The sequence below is a fragment of the Halichoerus grypus genome, chromosome 4, assembly GCF_964656455.1.
Source record: "Halichoerus grypus chromosome 4, mHalGry1.hap1.1, whole genome shotgun sequence".
In the NCBI taxonomy this organism is placed as follows: Eukaryota; Metazoa; Chordata; class Mammalia; order Carnivora; family Phocidae; genus Halichoerus; species Halichoerus grypus.
Window position 1 is genome coordinate 139,244,200 of NC_135715.1, and position 26,556 is coordinate 139,270,755.

General features: G+C 40.9%; 1 long non-coding RNA gene across 1 annotated transcript in view; it reads right to left on the minus strand.

Annotated features, from left to right (window-relative positions):
• Positions 1-26,556, minus strand: part of LOC144381631 (uncharacterized) — a 122,320-nt gene that overhangs the window by 84,693 nt on the left and 11,071 nt on the right. The window contains exon 3 of the long non-coding RNA XR_013447226.1: positions 17,946-18,062. This is a non-coding gene — a long non-coding RNA (uncharacterized LOC144381631). The remainder of the gene's footprint in view (positions 1-17,945; positions 18,063-26,556) is intronic.

Consider the following 26,556-nt stretch of genomic DNA (forward strand, 5'->3'; position numbering starts at 1 on the left):
AAAGTAAAAAATAGCCCAAATGGTGACCTGAAATCTGACCTAACAAAGCCTGAGAAAGGAGCAGTCAGAGGAGAGGCTGGGGAGAGCTGGGGAGAGTGATCTAGGCTTTAAATCACCAATGCTTCCTGGTCATGGGCTTGACCATCATAGGTCTCAAAGGGCAAGTTTAAGGAGCTGCTACAAAAAATGTGAGGAAAACAATTGGGAAGCCAAAAGTAATGAGGGAAAAAATCAATACAGTATTTCAATACCATAATCCAAAAAAGAACAAAAATGTTAACCAGAACTTAAAGAAATATTAATTCTGCTCCCTGGCAGTATTAAAACATAGAGGAGTGGCAATTTCCTGGAACACATCCATTTCTGTAATTACTTAGGTGACTAATCCAATAAAGTCTACATTTACTAAACTCCAAGCCTACAACTAAGGGTTTTTTTTTTTCCTTTTGATGTATTTTAAAGCATTTTAAAGTACTTGATGCAGGCATTTTATGTAGATTTATTACAAAGCTTATGAAACGTAATGTAACCGCTATAGTTTTAGTAAATAATAAAATTAAAATGATTCATAGTTCTTCAAATTACAGATGGCCCTCGACTTACGGTGGTTTGACTTACTATTTTTTTTTTACTTTACAATGGTGCAAAAGTGATAACGTTCAGTAGAAACCAAACTTCCAATTTTGATTTTGATCTTTTCTGGGGCTAGTAACATGCAGTACTATACTCCCTTGTGATGCTGGGCAGCCCCAGCCCCCAGGCAGCCCCGGCTCCCAGTCAGCAGCAGCCCCTAGTCAGGCCAGCCATCACGGTGGGGGGTTGGGGGGGTGAAAACACCCTTATAAAACCTTTCTGTACCCATACAACCATTCTGTTTTTCACTTTCAGCACAGTATTCAATAAATCACATGAGACATTCAACACTCTGTTATGAAATAGGCTTCGTGTTAGAGGATGTTGCCCAACTGTAGGCCAGTCTAAGTGCTCTGAGCAGGTTTAAGGTAGGCGAGGTTAAGCTGTGATGCCCAGTAGATAAAAGTGCATTAAATGCATTCTTCACTTCTGATGGGTTTATCAGGACTTAACCCCATCATAAGTTGAGGAAGATCTGGATAATATTCACTATGCATTTTACTCAGAAAGGAAGAAAAAAAATCCAACTGAGGCATGGTGTTCAAAGTTCCTCGTGGCCACAAAACTTTTTCAAAAGCTGTATTTTACACAGACATTACCTACATAAATACAGATAAAAGCAGATCTGCTCCAGGGGTGTGCTGGTAATGTTTAACAAGGAGCTCTCTAAGAAACCCTGATTTGGAGGTTCGCTGCTTTCTGTGGTATAAATGCTCCCACCTTGGCGATCACCGAATGAAGACTTGGAAGAGATACACAGAATCTGCACCTAGGCGCCTCAGACACCCCTGAGCCAGCCCCCCACCCCCACCACTCAGTCCCCTCTCGCTTAACACCCAAGGGCACAGTTTGAAAACTCTTAGTGAGATAACTTTGTACAAGGAAACTTTTTGGGGCGCCTGGGTGGCTCAGTCGGTTAAGCGTCTGCCTTCAGCTCAGGTCATCATCTCAGGCTCCTGGGATCGAGCCCCACATCGGGCTCCCTGCTCAGCAGGGAGTCTGCTCCTCCCTCTCCCTCTGTGCTCTCTCTCCCTCTCTCTCTCTTTCAAATAAATAAATAAAATCTTTAAAAAAAAAAAAAGAAAACTTTTTGATGGTTATCCCAAAGATTGCTAAATTGCTGCTTAGCAATACTTAGAAATCCTGTTTTCCTCACCTTATCTTACAATTCAATGAGAGCTCTAAAAATACACAGTAGAGATTTACTAACCCCCAAAAGACAACTCCCTCCCTCATTTTAATAACCTTTAACCTTCATTGTAGGATATTCCCAGTATACACTTTATATGCGTTTTGTCTCAAAGAGGACACACAAAAATTTGCTCTTAAAATTCTAAAAGTCAGAGGGACAGATGTTATCTGCCTCCCACTTTCCCTCCCTCTCCTTTTCCTTATCTTTTTCTCTCAAAGCCTCTCAAGCCGCCCCCCTCCTCCCTCTCCTTCACTATCTCTTTCCAAAAGTTGTAGTACATGTGGAGCTGGTCGGCCTGGTTGAATGAGGAATTCGTACAGAAGCAGAGCACATTTCAATCCCCTACCCTCCCAGCCTTAGCCCTGAAGAATGCGGGTCTTTTGATTTGGGGGAGTCTAGAGAGAAGGCCAGAAGCAAATTACCCTCCTGGTGATTCTGTCTCTGAGAGCCCAGGGAGTCACAACCATCAGCCATTGTCACATGAGAGAGACGCCCAGTTAGGGAATGTCAGGAGAGACAGTGGCCTATGGACAGAAGCATGAACGGAGGAACTGGTTAGGGATCCCTGCTTGTGTCACTTCTTAGCAATACCTACATTTTTCTCCCCTCTTTTGATGTGTTTGCTCTCTTGTTAGCAAATAACCAACTCCATTTTTTCTTCTTTTCATGGCTCTCTCTGGCCACCTTATTTTTTTAAATACTGTTGTATTATGCTATCAGCCGACAAGAAATAAACATTTCCTCAGATATGGTAGGAAGCTACAGTGAAATCTTTGCAGTTTTTCATGGGCAGGTCAAGTTAACCAAACAAAATAAGGGGCAGAGCCTGATTCCCAGAATTAAGTAAAGTCAGGAGCCCTCGAAGACTGTCCTTCCCAGACTATAGCTTGGCTGGAAGGGGGGGCCAGTTCAGTATTCCACACACGTTTATGAAGCTCCTACTATGTGCTAGGCACTTACTAGGTGTGGAGCTCTGGAAATCAGTTCTGCTATTCAAGAGCCCCAGGTTGCCCTCATGTTATTATTATTGTTGTTTTTTGGTGGAGTCAGGGAGCTGAGTGATCTATTCTCATTCTAGGCGATATTTAAATGCCTTGCATACACCCACAGACTTATCTGAGACTCTAAGCAAACAGCTCCCAGAGGAACTTCTGCGGCCAAGCCAGGGAGGGAGGGGCAGTAACTGGGGAAAGGAAAGTGAAGGTCCTCTGGATCAGGCTAGGCAGCTTGAGGACTTGGGGAGAGGGTTTGTGAAAGGCGAAAAACTTTCAAGAGAAATCACAGGAGAGGATCTAGAATATACGAATTTAGGAGAGAAGAGCTCCAGGAAGGAGCAAGGCAGGAGAAGACAGAGAGAATACCTCCTGATGGGAAGCTCACCATGGGGAAACTGCTCAGAGGGGAAACCCTCATAACCAGGAAATACCGGAGAGATTCCAGCACCCAGAGTTCAGGATGTGCAGCCCACGCGCCAGTCACATGGCTACGGAAAGAACAGAGTCAAAACTGGAGGGCAAATCTGGTGAACGAGAGCAAAGTCAGGACTTAGCCCACTTCTTCAGAAACCAGAAGGCTGAAAGAGACAATTCATCCTAAACCCGGGAATAAAAGAATGATAGGATAACCAGCATAGGCTGGCCCAGGGAAGGAGCTAGACAAACTAACATTCATAGTGTGTGCTAAGCACCATTCTAAGCACTTACATATATTTTAGCTCATTTAACCAACAACAATAGTTCTGTGAGATCGGTGTTATTATTATAACCATTCTACACCTGAGAAAATTGAGAAATAGAATGTTTATTTCTGCACAGCTAATAAGTAATATAGTCTGGATTCAAAACCAGGTAGCGTTGTTCTGTGGTTGCAGAACCCGCACCCTCAATCCTATGCTAGAGCACTAAAAAAGAGCAACAGAACAAAACTGGGAACAACAAATTCATGTTTTCAAATGAGTAACCTTGAAATTGGGTTTTTAGAACTTCATTCATCACTAGACTGTGTCCCAAAATTCTTTTATGTCATAGTAAAGGTATTTGTCCACATGATGTTCTGAGCACATTGTACAAGAGACATGCATTCAGCAAATATTTACTGATCACCCCTCTATCCCAGGCAATAGACTAAATCATAGGAGTTCCTGCTTTGGTGGCGTTTACAGCCAAGTGTGGGAACTCAGTGGTTATAGGTTATTACTGGAGAAAGCAAGATAGAGAAAAAGGTTTTAAAAAAAAAGAATTGGGGGTGCCTGGCTGGCTCAGTAAGTAGAGCAACTGACTCTTGATCTCAGGGTGGTGAGTTTGAGCCCCACAGTGGGTGCAGAGATCACTTAAAAAATAATTAAAACTTTAGGGGTGCCTGGGTGGCTCAGTCGTTAAGCATCTGCCTTCCGCTCAGGTCATGACCCCAGGGTCCTGGGTTCGAGCCCCGCATCGGGCTCCCTGCTCGGCGGGAAGCCTGCTTCTCCCTCTCCCACTCCCCCTGCTTGTGTTCGCTCTCTCGCTGTGTCTCTCTCTGTCAAGTAAATAAATTAAATCTTAAAAAAATAATAATAATTAAAACTTTAATATTAAATACTGATTCCATATCATGTACCAAAAACTTCACACATAATTGCTCTATTCCCACATTAACTCTACCTATCATACAAAGAAACTGAGGCACTGAAAAGTTAAATAAATTGGCCATAGTCACAGAATAAGAGGCAGAGATTCAAATCTAAACTTCTCTGATACGAAAATCTAGGTTCCCTCTTTGACTCTACACTGAAATAAAGAAGTCCCATGAAGGGACGCCTGGCTGGCTCAGTCTCTTGACCCTGGGATCGTGAGTTTGTGATTACTAAAAATAAATAAATAAACTTAAAAAAAAAAGTCCCATGAAAAGAATGAAAGTTAGTGGGGCGCCTGGGTGGCTGAGTCGGTTAAGCATCTGCCTTCGGCTCAGGTCATGATCCCAGGGTCCTGGCATTGAGCCCCACGTCCCCATCAGGCTCTCTGCTCAGCAGGGAGCCTGCTTCTCCCTCTGCCTGCTGCTCCCCCTGCTTGTGCTCTCTCTCTCTCCCCCTCCCTACCTCCCTCTCCCTCTGTCAAATAAATAAATAAAATCTTAAAAAAAAAAAAAAAGAATGAAAATCCGTGATAGTTAACTGAACCTCTGTGGACTTTCTAAACCATAATCACAAATGTTTAGTTTGAATACGTGGATTTTTTGTAAAACCCGTGTGTGTATTGGACAGGGAGTGGATTTGAAAGCAAGGGAATGTTGGATTAAAGGCCTGCTTGTTCTGAAGTAGAAATTTTATAGGAAATACCTTTAGTTTAATGATGATAAATACTTAGCCTTTAATTAGCTCCTCTTTTGAGGGTGTTTGAGGATAATGGCATTTTCAGGGCAGCCTTAAGATGTGGTGAGAAACTTCACCTAATTCCTAGCGTAGGGGGTAGAATAAAGTCCCTTTAGTGACTTAAACTACTCTGCATTTCTGTTAGAAAGCTCCTAGTGGCAAGGTGATCTAAACACTCTCTTCCCTCAGGGGGTGGTGGAAAAGCTTGACTCATTGAAAACAGCTGTGGTCCCAGTTCAATTTTGGACCCCCCCCATTTATTCCTGTTTTGGTAGAAATACAAAGCAACCCAAGGTAAGTAAGTAAAGGTAGTACCATCCTCAAAATTAATTTGTTCTGTTTACACACACAGAAACAGTGATCTGGCGGCCCTATGAAAGCATGTCCTAAGAGTGAAAAGGGAAAATAATACAGGACCAATGTAGTAACAAGAAAAGAGGAATAAAAATGATATAATGAAATCTTCATGAGGATCCCCATGATTGTCCTTCTCTCTGGGATCCTATAAGCAAGTGCCACTCTGTAACAGCCTTTATTTCATTAGTCACAAGAGTATCTCCTAAAGTAATCAAAGCCTATGGGCTTAAAAAAGAAGAGTTAGCCGTTACCACTTTGATGATTGGAATCATCTAGGGAATTTTTAAAACTCTTGATGCCCAGGTTCGACCACCAAAGAATTGGGCTGGAGTACAGCCTGGACATCAAGACTTAATTTTCCAAAGTTTCCCATCTGATTCTAATGTGCAGTCAGTGTTGAAAATCATCACCACTGTGAGGTTTGAAACATAAGGTGTGACTGGCTTTCATCTAACTATTTAAAAATAATTAGTGTGGCACCTGGGTGGCTCAGTCGTTAAGCGTCTGCCTTCGGCTCAGGTCGTGATCTCAGGGTTCTGGGATCAAGCCCCGCAATCAGGCTCCCTGCTCCAAGGGAAGCCTGCTTCTCCCTCTCCTACTTCCCCTGCTTGTGTTCCTGCTCTCACTATCTCTCTCCGTCAAATAGATAAATAAAACCTTTAAAAAAAATTAAAAATTAAAAAATAATTAAAAAATAAAAATAGTGTGTTGTGTCTAGACAGGACAGCCCCCGAATTCCTGGCCACCCATGGGTAAGAATCTAGACTATACCCCATCGACCCTTTAGAGGACAGCTTTTATGGCCATCTCTTCCAGAGGGAACATGGCAACAGGGCACACAGCAGAGCGATGCACTTCCGTTGCCCTGCTAAGCCCAGGTGTAAGAACCACCATTCTTCTCCTGACATGATGAGGAAAGTCAGTTTCTAGGAAGGCAGAACCACCCCCCAAACCCTCCTCCCCATGCGTCTCTGCTATCACTGTACATGGATCCTGCCTGGAAAAAGCTGAGAAGCTGTAACCCTTAGCACTTTTGGAAGGCCAAATTCCTGGCAGGAAAGCCAAACTTGCTCTAAATGCTGCCGCACTCTTGTATAGGAGAAGTGGTCTACCTTTACTTCTGAGAAAACTTTTCTTTTCTTTTTTTTTAAAGATTTTTATTTATTTATTTGTCAGAGAGAGAGAGAGAGAGAGAGCACAAGCTGGGGGAGCAGCAGAGGGAGAGAGAGAAGCAGGCTCCTCACTGAGCAAGGAACCCGATGCGGGACTCAATCCTAAGACCCTGGGATCATGACCTGAGCCGAAGGCAGACGCTTAACGACTGAGCCACCCAGGCGTCCCATGAGAAAACAACTTTTCTGTGATGGATTTTGTTCCAAAGTTTGCTTCTTCCAAATATACTTATCATCATTTTATTCCTATGCTTTTATATTTCATTCTAAAAATATTACATAAGTTTTAATAGGGGAGGTTAACACCTTTTATTTTATTTTAGTCAAAACATTTTGAAAGAATTCTACATTGTGCTAGGGGCAAATACAAAAAATTTGGGAGAATCTTCTTCCATAAATACATTTATTTTAGGGGCGCCTGAGTGGCTCAGCTGGTTAAGCATCCGACTCTTGATTTCACCTCAGATCATCATCTCAGGGTTGTGAGACTGAGCCCCATATTGGGCTCTGAGCTGGGTGTGGAGCCTGCTTAAGATTCTCTCCCTCTCCCCCTCCCCACCCCTCTAAAATTAATTAATTAATTAAAATAAATTTATTTTACTTATTTCCACTTACCAGACATACAGTACCTGTGCACTGATTGTATTTCTATTGTACTGATTTATATATGGAAAATATTTGGTGTCTAGTCAAAAAGCAAGTACAACTTGGGGCACCCAACTGGCTCAATAAGCAGAGCATGTTACTCTTGATCTCAGTGTGGTGAATTCAAGCCCCATGTTGGGTGTAGAGATTACTTAAATAAATAAAACCTAAAAAAACAAATAAACAAGGACAACTTAAGTGATGTATATTTCAAAAGCAAACAAGTCAACAGGTTATATTGTGTCATAGAGCATTTGTCACTTTCAAAGGCTTCTAATTATTGGATTTAGACTGTTCAATATCTACATAGTCATTTTTGTAATATCTCAGGATCATACAAGATTTTTTAATAGTATTTGCATATTAATTCCATATATGCCTGAAAACAGAACATAGAACACTACAACACCAACGCTGTCCTATACAATGTTACACAATGCAAGAAAAAGGAAGTCTGTGGTATCAGCTCCAAGAAGGCAGGGACCCAGTGTGTTTTATTCACCACCGTATATTCAGCACTTTGCTCTGTGGTGAGCACATGGTAGGTGATCAATCAATGTTTGTTTAGTGAGAATAAACATGGAAAGAGAATAAAAGGAAGGGAGAGAGAGAGGAAAGGCAAATATGGAAGTAAAATAGGAGAGCATTTCACAAATCCTAGTACGGAACCTCTTCTGTTTTGACATTTATTACTCTTGCTGTAAATAGGTCTTTGCATTGAAACCAGTTATTTTTTGATGACGGCTAAGACTATGTATTCACATGTATATTGTCAGAACTTTTTGATGGTGATAGAAACCCCACTCCATTTATTTTAAACAAATAAAGAGAATATTTTTGCTCACAAAAATATAAAGTTCCAGTTCTTGGCTGGCTTCAGTACATCCAGATACTCAAACGGTATTCTCTGGTTTGTCTCCCTCTGTCCCTCTGTCTCTGTCTCTCTTTCTGTCCCTTTCCTTACTAGGTTTATTCTCAGGTAGGGTTTCTGCATGTGCTGCGGAATATGGGCCCTGGTAGTTCAGATACCTCTCCCTCTCTGAGCATTCATATCAATCTCCCAAAACAGGGTTGGTCCTGCTTAGACAGGTCACAAGCTCATTCTTAGACCAGCCTCTATTTCCGGAGAAGTGGGTTGTTGTGATGGCCAATCATAATCACTCAGAGCAGGAGAGAGGCAGTTCTCAAAATATAAGCTATGGAACAAACAAGAAACTCCTTCCTTTCACAATTTGGAAAGTGAAAATATTTACGCAGATAACTATAATGCAAAACCTGTCCTTTCACATATTGTGAATACTAAGTTTCTATTCACTGTTTTTTAGTGATCTCTATACCCAACATGGGGCTTGAACTCACAATCCCTAAATCAAGAGTCACACACGAATTTTGTTTCCTTAGGTTTATGAAAGCTGAGGTCTCTGCTCCTTTCTTCTAATTTCCTTTCTCACTTTTGCCTAAACCAGTCCCCAAAGGGAAATGTTGATTGGTCTTAGCCCAACACATCAAATTAGGCCAAGTTGACCCTTGGGCAGATTTACCGTGTGTTAAAGGTCATGCTCACCTCTCTTTCCGTGACACTAGATCAACTGGTAGCCTGATTCAGATTCCTGGCTGTCTCTTTTCTCATTCTATCCTTTCATGTAGCCAATCAGATGATAAGATCTCAAAGCAAGTTTGAGAACAGAATTGTCCAACCTCAAAAGAATCTTATCTTCCTTAAATTTGATTGAACTCTTAGCCAGCATTCTCAAAAGTACCTGAGGCAAAACAAATGCAAAGGTTAAAAAAATTAAAAAATGAAAACTATTTCAGGAGTGATCCCTTTAGGTTAGGAGTGAAGTAGTTTGTGGAAAACTGGATAAAGACTAAAAAAGGAAATTAATCTGAAGTCACATTTTGTGTTTTATCTAATAATAACAAGCCAGAAAAATCTGCTGGTTAGTGGTGGAAAGTTGTCCTGGCATGCAGTGAAGAGGAAGCTACCATACATAAATACAAATATAAAAAGGATCTACTGAAATTTCTGTATAACCTGGAAGCGATGGGCCAATGAACTGAACAGAAATAAACTGAGAAGATACTCTGTTACTGGAAGAAGCCGGTGAAGGTGCAATAGGAAAGGGAGGGCGCTCTGGTTCAGGTTTGTTAGTTGGAGCTCAGCTGAGAAACACTACCTGCAAGAACATGCTACTGGTTCTTTCATGAATCTGTTTTTACCATTTTATAAATGCTGTGGAGATTTTTTTTTAAAGATAAAGCAAAAGAACAAGGAATAAAAACATGGAGTTTTATTTGCACTTTGCTTGTGTTTAGCAATTAGACTTCGGTCAAATCACTCAACTCACAATGAGGAGACAGCAATTTTGACTGAGCCAGGAGTAAATATAATAAATCATTGTAAAGTACCCCACTACTAAATACCAGTGTGATCAAGATTTGGTAGTTCTTATGTTTGTTTTTGCAATTAAATGTAAACTAACTTTAATTTCTTAATCCTGAAAACATTTTTTCAGCGACATGATGCTAGCCAGAGAGGTTCCAGAACCTTCCTGAAGCTGCCCACAGAGACTATGCAGACAAACCCATTTAAAGGAAGAATACCTCTGAAAATATCAACGTATAGTTCCTATAAAAAGGATTGTGGTATTTTATTTCAAGGTAAAAAATTGAAACATGTTGCTGGTGGGGTGCCTGAATGGCTCAGTCAGTTAAGTGTCTGACTCTTGATCTCAGGGTCGTGAGTTCAAGCCCCGTGTTGGACTCTACCTTGGGTGTGGGGCCTACTTAAAAAAAAAAAAAAAAAAAAAAAGTGGGGAGCCTGGATGGTTCAGTCGGTTAAACATCTGACTTTTGGTTTTGGCTCAGGTCATGATCTCAGGGTCCTGAGATCAAGCCCCTGAGATGGAGCCCCATGCTTGTCCCTCTCCCTCTGCTCCTCCTCTTGTCCTCTTCTCTCTTTCTCTGGAATAAATAAATAAAACTGAAAGACAAGAAAAGAAAGGAAAGGAAAGGGAAGGGAAGGAAAGGGAAAGAAAGAAAGACAAAGGGAAAGAAAGAAAGACAAAGAGAAAGAAAGAAAGAAAGAAAGAAAGAAAGAAAGAAAGAAAGAAAGAAAGAGAAAAAGAGGAAGGAAGGAAGGAAGAAAAGAAAGAAAGAAGAGAAAGAAAGAAAGAAGAGAAAGAAAAAAAGAAGGAAGGAAAGAAAGGAGGGAGGGAGGAAGGAAAGAAAGGAGATGGGGAATATCCTTTATGTGCCTCAAAATCAGCCCAGCCAAACCATGCTCTTTATGTCTTTCTTCATCCCTCCTGAGTCCTACCTTAAGTCTCAGGAGTTAGTTGGACCATCATCCACTCAGTTGAAGAAACTTCAACTCCTACTTTATTTAAGCAATTACTAACTCTTGTAAACTTCCTTAGAACCTGTTTGTTTTCCTTATATACATCCAATAACTCAGGCCCATAACCCCTGACTAGTCTGTCCCCTCCTCTGCCTCATTCACCCCAATAACAATACAGTTAGATGAAATAATCGATGTATTAAAAACAAAAATTCAACTGAGTAAATTTGAAGATCTAAGTGGCCTTCTTAAGTGATTCATAAATCAGGCAGCATCCCATCTAGCAAGAAGAAAGGAACTCTGGGGGCGCCTGGGTGGCTCAGTCGTTAAGCGTCTGCCTTTGGCTCAGGTCATGATCCCAGGGTCCTGGGATCGAGCCCCGCATCTGGCTCCCTGCTCCGCGGGATGCCCACTTCTCCCTCTCCCACTCCCCCTGCTTGTGTTCCCTCTCTCGCTCTGTCTCTCTCTGTCAAATAAATAAATAAAATCTTAAAAAAAAAAAAGAAGAAAGGAACTCTGAAGAGTTGTACAAAATGGAAGGAGGGTGGGGCAAGGAAGTATTAGCAAAAGAAAAGAAAACATTGTTTCAGGCAAGGTCACTTTTCCTGAGGGGGAAAGGCAGGGTATCTTATTATACAGATTACCTCACCTTCCTTTGGGGGTGGGGGAATGGAGAGGGCCCATGTGACAGATTACCTCATTGGTGCGGATCAGAAAATTCCTGACTGACTGGTTAAGAATACATTTCTGAGGAAGGTTGCAATTAGGATAAATATCAATCCCCAGTTTGTTGGTGTGGCCTAGTATAAATGACTCCATTTTGGGCTTGTGGTTTTCTTTTTGACAAATGTATATTTATAAACCCCTTGAAGAGAATGAAGAAAATTTAGATTTGATTCATCAATTGTCATCTACTGAAAATACATGGGATTTTATAAAAAATTCATATTATAAAAATTTCAAATATATATATAAAAAGAAGAAAAAAGACCAACAAAATAAAAAAGAAAGAAAAAAAATAAAACAAAACAAAAACTTCAAATATATACAAGAGAGAAGGAATAATGAAACTTCATGACCTATCACCTCTCATTGCTCCTCCTATCTGCTCCTCTCCCAACTTTGTTCCTCCTGGAATATTTTGAAGCAAATTCTTTCATCTTATTGGCTCACCGGTATATACTTCATGTACTGAATTTTTGAAATTTTAGTTTCACTCAAAGAAAGAGGAGAGGGCACCTGGGTGGCTCAGTTGGTTAAGCAACTGCCTTCGGCTCAGGTCATGATCCTGGAGTCACAGGATCGAGTCCCGCATCGGGCTTCCTGCTCAGCAGGGAGTCTGCTTCTCCCTCTGACCCTCCCCCCTCTCATGCTTTCTCTATCTCATTCTCTCTCTCAAATAAATAAATAAAATCTTTGAAAAAAAAAAAAAGAAAGAGGAGAAATTTGTAGCTGATAGTCTGAGAACATACTCTGCCCCCTTAACAAGAGTTTTTCATAGTCTTTAGGAATTTTTCCTAATTTTCTATCTTCCTTTCCTTCATAAATTGCTCTTTAACAGTTGTATTGAATTCAATTATTTAAATTCAAGTAGGAGTTTCTATGCTGAATTGTGAGTTCTCAACTAATAAACTGTCCTCAGGTAAAATTAAATTCTTGAATTTTACTCCCAGATCAACAAAAATTTACAGGTCACATACTTGAATGTTAAATAAGGGCCTAGATGATCATTTGTCAATGAGATTAATTCACTCATTTCCAGGACATCCCATGATTCAGTATTATTCTAAAGTGAATTATTATGTTTTCACTCTTATGTAAATAATCCTATATTCTGACGATTCTATTTAATATGCATTAATTTTTTTAAAATTTTAAAAAGATTTTATTTATTTATTTATTTGAGAGAGAGAGAATGAGAGAGAGCACATGAGAGGGGGCAGGGTCAGAGGGCGAAGCAGACTCCCCGCTGACCAGGGAGCCCGATGCAGAACTCAATCCCAGGACTCCAGGATCACGACCTGAGCTGAAGGCAGTCACTTAACCAACTGAGCCACCCAGGCGTCCCTTTTAAATTTTTAATTGAAGTATAGTTGACATACTATATGTTAGATTCAGGTATGCAACACAGTGATTCAACCTTTATATACATATATAAGACTCATGCTCACCACAATAAGTATAGTTACTATCTGTCACTACTGTTAAGCATCTAAGTTATCAATAAGGGACCTTTCATCAGAAGTGTTTATTTTTATTAACAAAATTGAGAGGGCCCTTTTGAAAATTTGTTTGAAGACCCAGATCTGAAGTTTAGATTCAGGGGCGCCTGGGTGGCTCAGTCAGTTAAGCGTCTGCCTTCTGCTCAGGTCATGATCCCAGGGTCCTGGGATCGAGCCCCGTGTTGGGCTCCCTGCTCGGCGGGAAGCCTGCTTCTCCCTCTCCCACTCCCCCTGCTTGTGTTCCCTCTCTCGCTGTCTCTCTCTGTCAAATAAATAAAATCCTTTTAAAAATAATTAATTAATTAATTAATTAATTAAAATTTTAAAAAAAGAATGTACCTCGGGGCGCCTGGGTGGCTCAGATAGTTAAGCATCTGCCTTCGGTTCAGGTCATGATCTCCAGGTCCTGGGATGGAGCCCCAGGCGCAGGCTCCCTGCTCAGCGGGGAGTCTGCTTCTCCCTCTCCCTCTGCCTCTCCCCCTGCTTGTGCTCTCTCTCTCTCCCCCTCAAATGAATAAATAAAATATATTTTTTTAAAAATATATCTTAAAAAAAAGACCACTTGCTTGCACATACTCTCAGAATTTTATTTTTTCTAATTCATATAGTGGGCCTATGTTTTAGCCCAATTTACTAAACAACAAAGTGTAGGGGAGATTGAGTGTTCTTGCTTTTATGTGGTAGGTGTAAACCCAGGGCAGTGAGAGGGAGGAGAAGCAGAGAAGAATGGGAAGCAATGCACAGGTAGGCTGTATGGGAAAGCTGTGCCACAAGGTAGTCAGCCAATGAAAGGGAACAATGGGGTTCAGGGCGGGTCACCCCAAAATATGCCACTTTGACATATTGATTATTTTGAACTAAAGTTACCTAAGAAACAGCTGGTACAAGAAGGCCCTTTTGTCCCCCTGAAAGCAGGAAATAAATTCCCCATGTGAAGGCTACCTTCCCTGCACCTGGAGGGTAGAAAGCATCCTTACCACCACGGATAGGGAATTCAGGGCCAAGAAGGCCACATAAACAAACTTGGTTACTTCTTCATTTATTTGCTACCCCAAACCCAAAACCTTTTGTCAGTTCTTCACAAATAATTGTTTGTTTAAAAGGTATAAAGGCTGCCTGCTTTGGTCACTTCAGGGAGGCTCATATTTTTATCAGCTCCCTTATGTTTGAAATTAAATTTGTTTTCTGTTTATCTGTCTTATGTCAATTTAATTTTTTTTTTTAAGATTTTTTATTTATTTATTTGACAGAGAGAGACATAGAGAGAGGGAACACAAGCAGGGGGAGTGGGAGAGGGAGAAGCAGGCTTCCCGTGGAGCAGGGAGCCCGACACGGGGCTCGATCCCAGCACCCTGGGATCATGACCTGAGCCGAAGGCAGATGCCCAATGACTGAGCCACCCAGGCACCCCTCAATTTAATTATTAGACCAACCAAAGAACCTAGAGGGGACACTGCAGGTTCTGATGCATGCTCCAGGCTGTTTGGGCAAGGAATTTGGGGGTCCCAGGAAGCCAAAGCATGTTCCAGAAGGGGGGGCTGTCCCAAGAAAACCACAAAAGAGCATGTCTTTTGTAGGTAGTTGAGTGCAGTAGACTGGATCTGCTCGATTTAGGCCTGGAGGCCTTCCCAAGTGCTTCGTGTCAGCGGTGGCTGCACTGTTCGTTATCTGCAGATGATATACTGGCCTTTGGTGTGAGTGGCTAGGAGAGAGTAAAGGCTTTGTTTGTTATGCAGCAATTTTTTTGTTTTGTTATTCTATTATGTAAATCTAGCCAAGGAATTGATTATTGACATTCAACAGTTCATACTGCAGGGTTTATTTTTAGCAGAGAATTGCTAAAGCAGAATGGTGTGAAGATGTTAGGAACTAGATGATGAGAGATTACTAGGTGATAATTATAGCTTCACTTTAAATTGTGTGTTGCAAAATACCTGCTTTGTTTCTCTTGTGGATGAGGAGGTAGGGAGGATTTGAGGATTTAGCCAGTCTCTCAACCTAATTTCTCAGGGACAGTTCTTGGAAATCACTCATTTTTCTTGCATGAAATGATATCATACACTATTATTTTTTAAGTGACTCTACACCCAACATGGGGCTCAAACTCACCATCCTGAGATCAAGAGTCTCATGCTCTACCAACTGAGGCAGCCAGGCGCCCCGATACCATACACTATTTTGATTACAATTTATGCCATTTTGTTCTTTAATCTGAGCAATTTATTGTATCTTGTGAGAAGGTAGTTAGTTGCTTATTTTATACCCCTTAACTCACAAATCTAATTTTTTTTTAAGATTTTATTTTTATTTTATTTATTTGACAGAGAGAGACACAGCGAGAGAGGGAATACAAGCAGTGAGAGTGGGAGAGGGAGAAGCAGGCCTCCTGCCGAGCAGGGAGCCCGATGCGGGGCTTGATCCCAGGACCCTGGAATCATGACCTGAGCTGAAGGCAGACGCTTAACGACTGAGCCACCCAGGCGCCCCTCACACATCTAATTAAACAAACAGAACAATTAGCATATATATCTCACACCACTTTGGAAAGAAAAAAAGACCTTTACTGAAAGCCAATTCTGAGTCTTAAGAAATGAATTGCCCATAACTTGAAAGACTCAAAGGAGGAAAGATTTGAAAGCACAAAAACAAGCCTGCACAGTTTATTTGAGGTCGTCAGAAGAGAAAGCTCTGGTACAGGTGTCCCACATCAGCCTGTATGGTGAGCTATACGGACTCCTTATGGAGAATTTTCACTACAAAACTGTTAATAAAAGAAGCAATTCAATATTATACCTTCCATTTTTATGGCATCTTACTACAAATATACTTGGCAGGTTATGGCCTTTATTTCAGAACTTAAAGCTTCTACGGGATGGCAGTTGCCCTCATCCTGCTCAGAGGCCCAGGGCAGCCAAGGCTATTACTGCTTCTACTGTCCGTGTGGAAGGGCGGTGAAGAGAGATGAGGGTGCGTGGCTTACCGAGTGAGAAGTTCATCTCACGCTATCTCTGTTTCTGCTCAGGCAGTGTTCTCTCCCAGTCACTTCTATTCACCATATGACCTTAGGCAAATTACTTAGTATCTCTGCCCTATAGTGTCCTACTCTCTAAAAGGGAGATAATTGACCTACCTATGGCCAATAAAAGGATTCATTGAAACAATTTGCACACACTTTTGGCAATTAGTGGGCTTTTTTTTTTTTTTAAGATTTTATTCATTTATTTGAGAGAGAAAACGAGCAAGAGAGAGGAGCAGGGGGAGGGACAGAGGAAGAGGGAGAAGCAGACTCCCCACTGAGTGGGGAGCCTGATGTGGGGTCTGATCCTGGGATTCCAGGATCATGACCTGAGCTGAAGGCAGACTTAATTGACTGAGCTACCCAGGCGCCCCACTAGTGGGCCCTTTACGTGTAAGTTTCCAGCTACTTCATATCTTTTAAATATAGGTGGAAAGGAGGAGCCACACTGTTCCTACCTTGTTATCTTTATTGCCTAGAAATTCAAGATCACAGTGCAGGAAATAGCACAAAATCTAGTGTCGAAATTGACAGAGAGCCAGGGATGGGGGAAATGACTGTACTGTTCTTACCTGAGACTTATTTAAATCTAGCGAAGCAAAGTTCTCAAAGGAATAAGCAAGATTTTTTTTAAATTTTAGATATCTCTTTTTAATTTTTTTTTAACTACTTAGGAGTTTGACTTTATGAACACTTTTTAGAAACAATCTTTGCTCCACACTTTAAGGGATACTTTAATGACACCCTCGACTTGGCTGACACTATCATGTAAAAAAATGTATTGGCTAGAATGTGATGTTCTTGGCAACTAAAAATAGCCTGCTGTCTGTCCTTTCCATTGCTATGCTGAAAGACTCCTTTCAGTTCTCAAAGGTGTGTGGTCACTAAAACACGAACAAAACTGAAATGTTTGAGCCTGACGACTTTAGCTTGAGGACTTCAGAACACATACTTCTTACAGCTGAGATGGTGCCTTGTCCATCAGGGCACTACAAATATTAATAAGTATAGAAATAAGCTTTCCTTTATCAAACAGCATACTGTTCAAAACTTATTGTAAGACTAAAGTAAGTTTTTCAAATTTGTCTACATAGAAAAATCTCAACATCAGTGATCCATATAACGTCTGTGTATATTTGAGACTCAACTAATTACGAATGTAGGAGAATCACCTAAAATTTGGTTTTCTTTCCTGTAACAGAAACCATAAACATGGCCACCTTATTTCATATCTGTGAATACTATGATTATTCCAAATTTTAAAAATCTATCAGGTCGGGGCGCCTGGGTGGCTCAGTCATTAAGCGTCTGCCTTCAGCTCAGGTCATGATCCCAGGGTCCTGGAATCGAGTCCCACATCGGGCTCCCTGCTCAGTGGAGAGCCTGCTTCTCCCTCTCCCTCTGCCTGCCACTCTGCCTACTTGTGTTCTCTCTCTCTCTGTCGAATAAATAAATAAAATCTTTAAAAAAAAAATCTGGGTGCCTGGGTGGCTCAGTTGGTTAAGCGACTGCCTTCAGCTCAGGTCATGATCCCAGGGTCCTGGGATCGAGTCCCACATCGGGCTCCCGGCTCAGCGGGGAGCCTGCTTCTCCCTCTGACCCTCTCCCCTCTCATGTTGTTTCTCTCCTGCTCACTCTCTAATAAATAAATAAATAAATAAATAATCTTTAAAAAAAAATAAAATAAAAAAATAAAAAAAAATCTATCAGGTAATAATTATGGGGTAAATGAGTAAAGCTTTATTGATAAAGATAAGGCCTCATTTGAGTTTTGTTTCCTTTCCAAAAAGCACTTCATCTGATGTAATTCCAGATTTTTCTTATTCCTTTTTGCTACCTCAATATGGTATACCAATAATTGGAAGGATAAAATATAGTATTAATTAATGAGGGAATTGGACTCCATAATTTCTAATATTTCTTCCAGGTCTAATATTCTAAGATTTATTATAATCAAATTTCATAAATATAAAGAAAGTTAGAGGTGAATAATATCATCATAGAAACAATGAACTGAAATACCTGAGGTGTAGAATCCTTTCTGAAATCCAATCAGGCAATGCTTTCTTGATGTGTTGAATATATCTGGAACTTCATTATTATGAAGTGAATTATAGTAACTCCAAAGAACTGAAGTCCCTAGAGCGTAAGCAACACACTCACAGTTACGTGTCAATCCAGTGCACGTTTGTTAAAATTATCAAGTATCAAGAGAAAAACCTTTAAATAACTTTATTAGATCTTATTTGCCTATCTTAGTTTGGGCTACTACAACAAATACTACAGAGTAGGTGACTTAAACAACAGACATTCATTTCTTATGGTTCTGGAGGCTAGGAAGTCCAAGATCCAGGTACAGCAGATCTGGTGTCTGGTGAGAGCCCTCTTCCTGGTTTGCGGATGGCAGCCCTCTTCCTATTTTGAACAGACACGGAAAGCCTGAAGGTAGCTATACTGATAGGTCAGACTTGGAGACTGCCTGCCATTTCGGGAACAGGTGCGTTAATGTGTCAGCTACATGAAAGAGGAAAGTGGAAGAGATGTGCTAAGAGAAAGGAAGAGGAGACACCAGTTGGTCCCAGTGAGACAGAAAAAGGAAGAATATAGATTCCTTGGTTCCTGATAGCTTCAGTTTACAGCCTTATTTCCCATGAAGTCTGACTATGTTTGATTTTGTGAGATCTTTGCTATCACATGTCCCCACCCCTTTTATCTGAATTAATTAGATTTCTGTTCCTTACTTCCAAAAAGAGAAGAAGCTAAGACAACTGGGGATATACCCCCAATGACTGCCTGTAGGGCTGGCTTGACCTGTGGTAGAGAGTTAAACAGGAAGCAGCACTTGAAAGGACTTCATGGACCATCTGAGGTCTTGGTTTACAATGTTTTATACTGCTAGTTTACTGGGAACAATGATATGAGTGCCTGGCCTGGAATTAACCTACCCGAAGCGCTTCCTGAAGGCAGACTGGGAGACCCAGGGAGACTGGGGAAGCAAGGAGCACCAACCAGCTGGAGGCGAGCTTACCCACCTCCATCAGCTACACCATGTTACAATATTCTACCTTTCAGCAAATAGCAGTATTCACTGAAGGAGAGTCAATTTTCTACTTCTTAGAGATTTAACTCTGATTATTGACAGTTTTAACTTTAGCAGTTACACCAATATGTGACTAGTTTGTCTACATTACTTATTATAAGGTCTAGACTAAGGAATGTGTAATTCCAAAATTGAGAAATCAAGGTCATTTTTTTAGCCAAAAAGAGAAAAAACTCAGAATCATTTCAAATCGGGGCATCAAAATATGTGAAATTCCCCCTCAGATACACGGAATTAAGTGTTCTGAACATGTTAGCACATTTTGAGGTGCTTCATACTAAATGATTTATTAAGCTGTTTGGGTCACTGCTTAGATGTTTTTTTGTTTTGTTGTTTTTGGATTTTTTTTAATTTATTGAGAGAGAGAATGATAGAGAGAGAGCATGAGAGGGGGGAGAGTCAGAGGGAGAAGCAGACTCCTTGCTGAGCAGGGAGCCCGACGTGGGACTCGATCCCAGGACTCTACGATCATGACCAGAGCCGAAGGTAGTCGCTTATTTTTTTTTTTTTATAAAGGAATTTATTTATGTATCTGACAGAGACAGCGAGAGCAGGAACACAAGCAGGGGGAGTGGGAGAGGGAGAGCAGGCTTCCCGCCGAGGAGGAAGCCCAATGCAGGGCTCAATCCCAGGACCCCAGGATCCTGACCCGAGCCGAAGGCAGACGCTTAATGACTGAGCCACCCAGGGGCCCCTGCACTTTGTTTTCTACTTGCAATTTTGTGATTGTCATAATTGCTACAAGGGACCAACTGAAAGCACACATCTGTGATATACACAGCAGAATAACATTGTTTGATTTTATGTTGCTCAACTGTAAAAATAATTCATTAACGCAGTCTTCACCCCACTTGTGTTTATCATATCTTATGGATTTAAGGTAATTTCTGTTGCATGAATTGATGATGCAACTGAAAGCATATTTATTCATCTACTAACTTTTGCAAGGATTATAGGTTATCACCGTCTACATCACCCTACATCAATATGATGAAAATCAATAAATACCTATATCCGGAGCCTAAGTAAACTCCTTTTTAAAAAAATTCCATTTTGGGGATGCCTGGAGGCTCAGTTGGTTAAGCCTCTGCCTTGGGCTCGGGTCATGATCTCAGGGTCCTGGGATGGAGTCCTGCATCAGGCTCTCTGCTCAGCGGGGAGCCTACTTCTCCCTCTCCCTCTGCCACTCCCCCTGCTTGTGCTCTCTCTCTCTCTCTCTCTCTCTCTGACAAATAAATAAATAAAATCTTAAAAAATAAATTAAAAACTTCCATTTTTTTCAGCCATTTTTCTCCATTTTGTTCTGAGACATAATAATATTAATACATAATAGCTAACTTTATTTTGAGTTTTTCTATATATCATGTTTTGGGGTTTTTTTTAAGATTTTATTTATTTATTTGGCACAGAGAGACACAGCGAGAGAGGGAACACAAGCAGGGGGAGTGGGAGAGGGAAATGCAGGCTTCCTGCAGAGCAGGGAGCCCGATGCGGGGCTCGATCCCAGGACCCTGGGATCATGACCTGAGCTGAAGGCAGATGCTTAACGACTGAGCCATCCAGGCGCCCCCCCCCATATATCATATTTTAATTAAATTAATCCTTACAAGAAACTTACAAAAACCTTGTAAAAAACCCAAACAGTACCACTTGTAAGAACTCTCACATAATAGGAGAGACACTAACAGAGCTGTAGAACAAAGTAGAATCTCAAATGATGTTGTTTACGATACAGGCAAATAATCTCAATTTGGCAGGGCCAACCATATGGAACTTTACAATGATAATATATCTTTGGTCTTGTTTACATCCTGTAATCATATAGTACGAGGAAGGTGTTTGTATTTAGTACCTCCTTTCATGTAGGGAACTTACAGATAGCAAGGGGGAGTGCTGGGGTTCAAAACTACACAGTCTGGCTCCCAAATCCTTGCTGTAAATCACTGTATATGTGGCCTCTGTGCCCATGTGGCATAAAGTAAATGCCAGAGCAAAGCAGTCCCCTCTCAAACTGAAGGCATCCAAGCTGTGTGCATCCCAAAGTATACACCTTCACCTGCTGCTGCTCACCAGAGCCAGCTCCCGCAGCAGGCCAGAGATCCAGGCCCGGGCTTCGAGGTTCTGGTTAAGGTCTTTCCTACTAGCCTTAACCCTACCTTCAGGCTCTTTAGGCCCAGCTGATTAAGAGAGATACCCATCAGGCTCCCTTCCCTCCTGGGACTCATTTTCTAAGCAGTCTTTTCACATACAATTTGTAGTAAAGACAGGACAGGACTAGTCGTAGCCAAAATGGTAAGATAAAGAACATTTGCTACTTTCTCAGCTAACAAAACCCACTTCCCAGCCTCTTGACATATTGAGAACTAACCTACTCCTGACACTCAATTCCCTCCTACAGGGTTGCCTTTGGGCTGCCCAGAGCCCTGCTCATGGCCTTCCACTCAGTACTGCCCTCTACCTTGGAAGTCTCATTCTTCAAACTACCTCTCTTTTGTTGCAGAAAGTGCTAGTTATTCCCCAATAACTGTACGTCCCTTCTCCCATAATGACAGCTCCTATTTCCTGGCTCCCTTGCAGTCAGTTATGGCCATGTGACAAAGTTTTGTCCAATGGGATAAGAACACACATTGTATATGCAGTTTGCAGCAAACGTCCTTAAAGGAAGGTGATGTACCCTTCATTCCCTGTTTCATTCTGCTTACTGGCTGCAATGTAGATTAAATTTCTAGTGTGAAATATAGCAGATAGGAAGACTGAAGGAGTCTAAGTCTCCAAGTTTTATTGAATGCCATGCCAGATTTGTACAACCTCGTGAACTAAAAAAAAGACTTCTGGAATATGATGGAGAAACAAACTTCTACCTTGTTTACTCTTACCTGGAGTATTTTTGTTACTTGCAGGCAACCTTAACCTAAGTACTCCCCCTTTATGCTATTGGGCAGCAAGACTTGTGGTTTTATTAATATAAACAGACGAGTATCCTCTCTTTATACCACAGAATTTTATGAGCTGGTCCCTCCTGCTTCAACCAGTGAATAACAAAAGGATTTAGAAAAAATCCTCTCTTAAGATAAAAATTCAGCCTGCAAGCCTATTGACATGCATAATATTATTTTGCTTTCCAAAGCTGAATATCATGTAGATTTTTCTTTTTGTGTCCTTTCCATCTCAAATCCTAATTTCCCAGTTCGGCCAGCTAGATCAACACCTCTGCTAATGAGAGCAAATACTGCATTTTGAGAAAAACAAAAGAGAAGGACACTATAATGGTTTTCCAAGTTAATCCCTTTGAGTTACCAGAAGGAAAAGAGTTAAGTCTTGTTTCTCTGCATTCTTTAAGCCATTTCCTATCCACATAGCCACCAAAGTTCACCTTTTAAAAATGACAGATAAGGAGTGCCTGAGTGGCTCAGTTTGTTAAGCATCTGCTTTCCCAGGGCGCCTGGGTGGCTCAGTCGTTAAGCGTCTGCCTTTGGCTCAGGTCATGGTCCCAGGGTCCTGGGATCGAACCCCTCGTTGGGCTCCCTGATCTGTGGGAAGCCTGCTTCTCCCTCTCCCACTCCCCCTGCTTGTGTTCCCTCTCTCGCTGTGTCTCTCTCTGTCAAAAAAAAAAAAAAGCATCTGTTTTCAGTTCAGGTCGTGATCCCAGGGTCCTGGGATCAAGCCCCAGGTAGGGCTCCCTGCTCAGCGGGGAGTCTGCTTCTCCCTCTGCACCTTCCCAGGCTATTCCTCTCTCTCTCATATAAATAAAATCTTAAAAAAAAAACAAACCTTAAAAATGACAGACAAGTTCATAGAGACAGAAAGTAAATTTGAGGTTACCAGGGATGGGAGGAAGGGAGAATGGGAAGTTTTGACTTACTGGGTACAGAGTGTCTGGTTGCAGTAATAGACAAATTTTGTAAACAGCAGTGATGGTTACACAATATTGTGAATGTAATGTCACTGAATTGTACACTTAAAATTGGCTAAAATGATATATTTTATGTTATATATATTTTACCACAGTGAAAATAAATAAAATGCCAGAGAAAAATGTCTATTAAGGGAATAAAGAGAATGATGCCCACCCTTCAAGCCTTATAATAATCTGCCTCTTCTTACACCTACTTCTTTTTATTCTATTTTCTGATTTTTTTTAAAGATTCATTTATTTATTTGAGAGAGAGAGCACAAGTGGGAGAGGCAGAGGGAGAAGGAGAGAGAATCTCAAGCAGACTTCACGCTGAGCTTGGAGCCCGACACGGGGCTTGATCTCACCACCCTGAGATCAGGACCTGAGCCGAAACCAAAAGTTGGGCCCTCAACCACCCAGGCGCCCCTCTATTTTCTAATTTTTATGTACACTTCTGGAGGCTAAGGAATGTGTATAAGATATGCTGCCATGGTAACCAGCATATTTTGTTTGCTTAGGTGAATAATTGTAAATAAAAGTACTTTTCTTAGTACATGGTTTATATATTTAATGATATGGAGGCAGGAGAAGTAACTTCTTAGCAGCCCATACCAGGATTCCTTTGAGAGAGAAACTTTGAGCAGAGCTCTAGGGTGAAAGAGAACCTGAGATGGTTTAGCTACTCCATGTAGCAAAGCAGAGAGGGGACACCTGAATTACATGTAAGCCTATCAAATCTACATCCTTGTTTAACTTACAAATTACTTGTCCTCTAAGATTGTGCATAATTTTATATAGTGTGTAGGATTAGCAGAATCCCCTTCATATTGTTTCCAGGAAATATTTAACTAAATCAAGAAACCCCAAAGCTCCTTGTTAGGAAAACTGAAGTATAAAAACATTCTTGATGGGAAGCACATGACACTAGATCCCAGGATATTAACTAAGGCAATGACAGTAAAAGGATCAGATGAACCAGAAGGAAGGGAAACACAGGGAAATGAAAATCAGCACATAAAGCAAAAGTATTTAAAATCTACGTGGGGATCTAAGTAAATAGAATGAAAAGAGGTTGGGGGATTATTGAAAAGACTGGCAGTCTTAAGTGTCTCTTCCAGTCTTCACAGAAAGTTATTTAAGTTTCCTACATCAAATATGTCTCGAGCATTACTATATTCGCAGCAACGTGAAAGCATTTGTCCTTCCTTCTATAAGAAAGGAGACTGCATAACTCAGGGTAATTTAATCTTCTCTACCTTCTGCCTGTTCACAGCCATATAGTGATAAGATTGTAGGCAGGGCCAAAGATAGGTAGCAGAATAGGAAGTAGCTATGATGGTGTGACTTATGAAAAGAGCCTCTGTCCAAAATCAAATTCTTCCACTCACTTGTCTCAGTGACTCCATTCCCACCCTTTGAAAATGTTTGCTTTGGGTTAAGGTATTACAGTCACAAGAAATTTTTTCTTTCTTTCTTTCTTTCTTTTAAAGATTTTATTTATTTACTTGACAGAGAGAGAGAGAGGGAACACGAGCGGGGGGAGTGGGAGAGGGAGAAGCAGGCTTCCTGCGGAGCAGGGAGCCCAATGCGGAGCTCGATCCCAGGACCCTGGGATCATGACCTGAGCCTAAGGCAGATGCCCAACAACTGAGCCACCCAGGCGCCCCACAAGAAAATTTCTTAAGGCACGGCTCTCCCTTGGGATAGCTAAGATAATGCAAAGCTATGGGATTTGTTGTCCATGTGAGCTCAGAAGGCCATGAAGGAACAAGGTGTGGGGCAACCAGGTGTCTGTGTGTGGACGGCCCCAAAGGTGTGCTCTCTCCGTCAGAAGTCTCTCATCACTATATACATTAACATGTGTTAAAAGATATACAGGCATATTAAAAATTTTGAGTTTATTTGAGCAAAATAGATTCAAATTGGGCAGCATCTGATCTAGCAGACAGAACAGCATTTCAAGGAGCTGTACAAAATCAAAGACTTCTATAGACAGGAGGGAGCAGACAGGAGGAAGTTATGCTGGGCAAAAGAGCCGGTTGGTTATCACAAGATTACTTTCCTTTAGTGGATGGCTGGGGCCTCTCAGGCATAGGACCTATAAATAGTGCTGATCTGGTGATTCCTGACTGACTGGTTTAGGAGTCCATTTCTGAATGAGTGAAACTGTGATTAAGTCTTGGATTAGTGATGTAGGATTTAGCCTAAATGAATCCATTTTGGACCTATTGTCTTATTTTTAACTATGTGCTTTCCTCATTTAAGGTCCCATATTGCTACTGGTGAGTATTTCCCTTTAAATTTTTTTAAATTAGTGTTTATTTATTTATTTAAGTAATCTCTACATCCAATGTGGGGCTCAAATGCAGCACCCCAACGAGATCAAGAGTTGCATGTTCTACTGACTAAGCCAATCAGGAACCTCCCTCTTTTAGTGGGTCATGTTATCTTGACTCTTCCTACACAGATATATAGGAAGTTCTTAATTTACAAACAAGTGAAACATTCACGTAGTAATTTCAGCCTCCCGTTGCCAATAAATTCTGAAAAACAATGGCACTTTTGGTGAAAATGTGTGAATGTGAAGGAAGGGAAGATTCCCCAGGTCAAGATGAGCCTAGGATGGCTGACTTTAGGACAATCTTGCTGGCTTACATGTCTATAGGCCACTTTTTTTTTTTTAATTTTTTTATTGTTATGTTAATCCCCATACATTACATCATTAGTTTTAGATATATGTCTATAGGCCACTTTCTCCCTTTCCTCATCTCCCAATCTTTCTACATATTGCTTAAAATTTCACCATCTACAGTTTGTTTTGATTAATAAAATTCAAATGCACCTGAGAGAGAATTCAAGCAAACTCTTTAAGGCTCATGGGGGCATGGGATGCCTCGCTGGCTCAGTTGGTAGAGCATGTGACTCCTGATCTTGGAGTTGTGAGTTCGAGCCCCATGTTGAATGTGGAGATTACTTAAAAATAAAAAATCTTAAAAGAAAAAAAAAGACATGGGGGCATGACATAAAGGACACAGAAGCCAAATTTGAGGCAATTTACATATCAAAAGGAATAATGACTACAACTGATTATAAAATATTTAATAAATAAAAAACCCATGGCAATGTGATTATAGAAGAGAATGTCCTTATTTTTGGGGTTATGCAGGCTAAAGTATTAGGGAAATGTGTCATGATGTTTGCAATGTATTTCCATACAGAAACAAAAAATATATGGCAAATGGTCATCAATTGTTGAATCTAATTGGTATAGGTATAAAGGTGATTTTTGTACAGTTCTTTCCATTTTTCTGTATTTTTTAAAATTTCTATAATAAAAATAGAAAAAAAGTAGCCCTGAGAGAATTAAAGGTCTGTCAGTCAATTTGGATGTTAATCTCATTTTTTCAATCGGATTACTTTCTTCCAAACAATAGCTGAGACCAACTGTACTGACAGCAACCCCCACCCAAATTTTTCTTCACAGTCTTAAACTTCATACTATTTTCATTCAGTGTGTACACTGATATTTCTCATCCACAAAGAAGCCAGGTTGGTACATGATGTTAAAATTAATAAAAGTAGGGGCGCCTGGGTGGCTCAGTTGGTTAAGCAACTGCCTTCAGCTCAGGTCATGATCC